The sequence below is a fragment of the Sebastes umbrosus genome, chromosome 13, assembly GCF_015220745.1.
Source record: "Sebastes umbrosus isolate fSebUmb1 chromosome 13, fSebUmb1.pri, whole genome shotgun sequence".
Taxonomy (NCBI): domain Eukaryota; kingdom Metazoa; phylum Chordata; class Actinopteri; order Perciformes; family Sebastidae; genus Sebastes; species Sebastes umbrosus.
In genome coordinates, this window is record NC_051281.1 from 9,808,770 (window position 1) to 9,814,769 (window position 6,000).

General features: G+C 40.0%; 1 long non-coding RNA gene across 1 annotated transcript in view; it reads left to right on the forward strand.

Annotated features, from left to right (window-relative positions):
- The window catches only part of LOC119500283, a 63,245-nt gene extending 58,442 nt beyond the window's left edge, over positions 1-4,803 (forward strand). Inside the window, exon 4 of the long non-coding RNA XR_005209588.1 lies at positions 4,698-4,803. This is a non-coding gene — a long non-coding RNA (uncharacterized LOC119500283). The remainder of the gene's footprint in view (positions 1-4,697) is intronic.
- The last annotated feature ends 1,197 nt before the right edge of the window (positions 4,804-6,000 follow it).

Here is a 6,000-nt window from a genome sequence, read left to right on the forward strand (position 1 = left end):
CACATAGCAAAATCACTTTTGATAAAGCCCTGGAGCCCGACCGATACCGATATTAAGGAGTAAAAAAAAAATGTATATTGAGATATATATGTGTGTGTGTGTATATATATATATATATATATATATAAAAAACAACCAGCGACGTACTCAGCCAATCGCTGATGTATTCGTCCAACCACCCAACCCTAATACATATATACATATATGTATATATGTATTAGGGTTGGGTGGTTGGACGAATACATCAGCGATTGGCTGAGTACGTCGCTGGTTGTTTTTTTTGCTAGTTTAATCAAATGAGCTGCTGCTGCAGAAAGCGAGACAGCGGGAGGGGGGAACAGCGTACAGAGTCCGAATATTTTCACATCTAACTCTGTGAAATAAGGATTTATTTCGACCAAACCAGAGTTGGTGATTGTTGGAAAGTATAACTAAGACGATTTTAGTGAGTTTTATTTTGTTTCTGTTAGAAATGCACCGATACCGATACAGGATTGGATATCGGGCCGATACTGACTCCAATAGCTGGATCGGATATCAGTGACAATGGGGCCAATCCATTCAATTCAATTTTATGTTTATAATCTATACACAGTATATAACGTAATTTTAATTCCTGTGTTAATTTTGAAGATTTTTTTACCAAGTTGCTGGTGTACGATTTATTATTTAACGATAAATAACAATTAAATAATTTTATATCTATGTATTTATTGGTCACATTTTGTTTTACAAAGTTAGGAATACAATGTTTAAGTCGAGTCTGATGTTTCCATACGATCCCAGTCACTTCCACACAGTGAGGCATACAGCTTATTAATTAAACACTGGTATCGGATCGGTACTCGGTATGGGCTGATACGCAAAGCCCAGGTATCGGTATCGAGACTGAAAAAGTCGGATCGGTGCATCCCTAGTTTCTGTCGAGTTTGAATGAAGTGTGTTTTATGATGCTCCACCACTAGAACAGCTGATCTCCCAGCTGAAACTACGGCCTACACACACGTCTGCGCAAATATATCGTAAATCTGCGGTTGTTGGGCTGACGGTGGCCGGCTGAAAAATGTTATCATATCTGTCGGGCTCTATAAAGCACATTTAAATTTGAAAAAAATACTTACACTGCTGGACTTTTTTTTTTATCCCTGAGTGGTGTCTGCAGCCTTCCTTGCATACAGCCCTAACAACCTCCCCCAGAAGATAGGACAGCTTGTGTTTTGCCTGAGAGGCATTATCCAGGGCAAAATCACAACACTACTTCTTGAAAAGCTTAAATACTTTGAGTGCACGTAATAACTGGACCATTCAGATGAGCATTTCAACATTTTGATCAACTCAGAGGGTCTTTCGTCTGGATTTTGGTGGTTAGACAGTAAGAGGACACCGTTTTATGGTCTTTTAGCAAATTAATCAATCTGAAACTGTAAGAGCATGGACAAAGATAGGATTTTGGAAACTGAAATAGTGGCTTATTGCAAATTTATTTCTTCATCATCTCAGCTGAACACCTATACTGTGCTCTACAATCTAATCTGGTCTATCAAGTCCCCTAATGGACCTTTCACTGTGGACATTTTCAAATTCATTATGTTACACCTGTGCTTTTCCTGCTATGTCGAGTTGAAATGTCTGTCACGAGGAAGACCTTAACACGGGCTTGTTGATAATCCTTCAGTTCACTTCTACCTGGCTGCCAGTATAGATTTTAAGTAATGATGATTATCAAAATATATTCCTGTGACATATTGATTATGGACATCAGAGAAAATGAGGCCCAGCCTTTTCATCAACATGTAAAAAAGAGCAGTAAGCTAAACCCCTGGAAGGAATGTATGGGGCCGTTGGGGAAATAGGGCCGCTCCGCTCCCTCACCCCTCCAGGGTGGCAGGGGCAGGTCAAGGTCTCTGATTGTCAGTGTTTATTAATGGGCCCTGCAGAGGGGAGTGACAGCGGGGTGATCTCTGTGATGATGATGTCTTATTGCTTTCCATGAGCGCCTCAGGTACATACATATTTATGATGCGCTGCCACCTTGACGCCAGCTAGAAATATCTGTTTAACACCCGGCCCAGTCGGATGCTTACCAAGGCAAAGCCGGAACAAAACGACCCTTTAGGACTAATAGATCCTGTGCCACATTAACCTTAACAAACCACGGCGTGACTTTCCACTATCGTTTACATTTAAGGTGGCACAAAAACGTGGAAAAATGGGTTTGACATTGTGTGCAGTTTGGACAGAAAAATGAAAACGCCATCATGTTACACAAGAGAAGCCACCGTGACAACGTCAACCGCACTATAAATCTCCACAGTACCGATGTCAGCACTTCATGTTAATCAGATGGCTTTTTGACCACCAATTGAATTAATTTGAACTAATTTGCAGGACAGATTGATTTGTGACACTACACGTGTGCGTATTAAATATTAACAGCCAGCACTTCCCCAGGGACAGCTGGGATTTTAAAGGGCAACTCATACGCAGTCATTTAGTTGATTAATATGGACCGCTCATTTCCGGCAGACAGATTTGTTTTAGTTACTTATTCATGTCTTCAAAGAATATAACTCTCCTCGGTCTTATCCCTGGTTTGTTTTTTTCCCTCAGCAACTTCATCAGGGTTCAGTCGATGAAACAGAACGGTGTCGCACTGTAGTTCGGCTCTGTTTACTGTCCAGACTGTGACATTCATTTTTTTCCACAAAGCATTGGCATATTAATGCAATCAAAGTTCTTCATACCAGACAGACACAACAAAGAGGCAAAGAGCAAGACAACGGTGACATTTAGTGAACTATCGCTCATAGTCTTCCCAGTACAAATAATGCTGAACAAATTACGAACAAACACATATTTTGTGAGCAAATTATATGCGTTTTGCTGTATGACATTTGAATTTGGAAGGATACTTCTTATTGAGGCCAATGCAGTATAGGGAAACGACTAGAAATTAAACAATTATATCAATGGATGAGTCCATTACACTGAAAAGTAATCCACAACAAATCTGATAATTGAGTAATCGCTTAAGTCATTTATCAATCAAAATCTCCAGCTATTCTCTGGTTCCCGCTTCTCCAATGAGAACTGCTTTTCCCATTTTTATATAATTGTAAACTGAATATCTTTAGAGTTTGCACTGTTAATTCGGGGTGGAAGAAAATATTGATATACATTAGTATCATGATATTATGTTTTGTGATACTGTATGGATTCTCCAAAACATAATATCACCGGCAGCTATTCTGTCTTTCAGAGGTTGTAGCATGCTCAGTTTTATGGCCATTTTCAAAGGGGTCCCTTGACCTCTGATCTCAAGATATGTGGTTGAAAATGGGTGCTGTGGGTACCTACGAGTCCATGCAGTTATTTGCATGCAGTACAAATGTGTATTTCTGATGTGTTCTTTATACTGTGACAGTTTTTCTAAAATTTGATTTATAAAAATTCACAATATATCACCTTGCTTGTAGTATCGCGATATATCGCAATATATTGAATCGTTACCCCGGTAGACATGATATGTATCATATTGCCAGATTCTTGCCAATACACAGCCCTACTGTTAATATGAGAAAGCAAGACATCTTTTTGTTAAGTATATTTTATAAACCAAATGATTAATCAATCAAGAAAACAATCACACTAATTGATAATGAAAATAACCATTAGTACGTGACTGTATATACCTTCACACACAACTTCAATGAGGCAAAAACAAGAGCCTGTTGTCATAAAGGATGTTAAGCTGTGTGCGGGTGGTTTTTCTGGCCACTATTTTGTTTAGTGTGCAGCATAAATGCACCAGCAGTTCATGTGGATAAATCTCAGGTCAAATAGCTGTTGAAGCAAACTCAAACTCAGAGCGTCGGCGTCTTTGCTCCGATGGCCCACAAATCATTTGGCACTTGATCTCATACTCAGGTTTTGGGTGTTTGTAGCACAAGATTTGATCTGGGCTTTTAAATCAAATGGCCTTTATCTTTCTTACCTCTCCCTTTTAAATAAACAGAAAATATCTCTCCCCTGCAAACAAGTTGGAGGCTTTATCAAGCGCGCAGCACGCTGTGATTTGTGATGACAGGAGCTGAATATTACGCTGATACTGTGTGGCACTGTAAATCCACCGCCTCATCTCTTCTCCCGCTGTCAAATGTATTCTGAAGTTGTATTTCAGCCATGTCCCCTCAGCACTGAGCTCCCTGAATAGAGAACACAATGAGTGCTGTCTAGAGACAATGTCACTATTATTTTAGATCTCCCAAATCTCTCTCTTTCTCTCTTTGCATTTTTCTTGGAGGTTTCTCCTCCACTTGGTGTCTTCCCCACATTCTCAACACATCTCTGGCTCTGTCCCCTCAACGCACAGTCACACCACCCACTCTCATAGTTGATTCACTTGTCTCTCCTCCCCTTTTCTAAGCTGCTCTGTTAAGATCCTGTCATTTGTGAATATGTGCAAAATGTGCAAAGGCATCTTGGAAGAGGGGTTGCAGTCGGTCCCTGTGATGGTGTTTTAGAGAAACTAGATGTCTTAATTGCAAAACCAAGAGCATGCTTACAGATTGAATGCATAATGCCATCTATTTCGGTGTTGTTCATTATGTCTTTGCTACTGTCACACATATTGATAGTAAGTAATCACAGTTACAGCACACAGATGAACATTGTATATGTTGTCTGTCCCCGCACAGGACAGGACTTGATCCACTCCTTGTACTCAAACATTACATGGGTGTGTACTGAGGTTTCCTACTGTAATACACACTTTTTCTTTTACTTACTGTTAGTACATGTTTGTTGACGTTGTCAGAAATGGCAGAGACCATGATGGAAGTTCATTTTCCGCACATAATAAGTTAATATTTTGTCATTTTTCGTAATTTTATAATATGTCTGAGGAAAAAGATGAGGGAACATTTTCCTCTGTCATTATGCCTTTGCATTTCCTGCATTATGTTACCCAGTAGCTTGCTAAATTGCTAGCCTCTGTGGCTTCTAGACGCCGACAGTAACGTTAATATTCCCGTTGCTTAGCAGCGGTGTTCTCACGACTTAACCACTTAAACGCCAAGCATACTGTGTACACGACTTCCCATGTTGTAAACATAAGCTCACAAGTTTCATATGAAGGCACCGTATGTGTATTAATTACGCCTCCATTGTTGTTGTTGTTGTTGTTCAGCAATTGGTACATTTAGGATGTGACGGTTGGTCTTTGTGGTATTTGTCCCACACATCCTCCATTGTGATTGATTGATAGTGAGAGGGACGAGCGCAGCGTTTTACCATAAGTTGAACATTTTTCAAATCTCGGCGACCAGAAAAAAAACACCAAACGTGCAGCGGTCAGGACAGAATAGACGCTTGGTGTCTTGTCACGCTGCTGCCGTTTGTAGCACACCGTAAATACGCGGCACACCCATTGCAAAGAATTCAAAAAAGAAAAATTGTTAACATAGCAGTTGCTTGCCATCCCCTGCGGTTGGCTTGTCAATAGCCCAATATTGTGGTTATTGCGACAGACCTTCCTCTTGGTGTTTATGGACAGTACCTCCCACAAGGGTTGGATATTGTTTAAAGGGTCAATGCAGTGATTTAGTAGTGTACTTCCATAAAGTTGGGGGACTTGGATGGTTAAAATCAGTGTAACGGAGGCCAAGATATCCTGACTTTTCGTCCAAAACCATAGGATCCTACAGTTTCCATAACTCAGTAGCGCCTTTCATTCGACCCTCCCTGACACTGGAATTTCCAAGCCCAATGTGAGACCATGGATATTCTCCCTCTATGTATTTTTATGTGATTATGATTATAGTATTTTTCATTTATTCAGATGGAATACATTTCAGGGTCAGCACACCTCGCTTTTTGTCACTGTGTCTTTTCCAATACTAGCTGTAGGAGACAGGAGACATTATTTAAGACCTGCACACACTGTAGGGACATTAATATAGGAATTATCCTATGAATTTAAAAATGTCTACACAAAAAAAT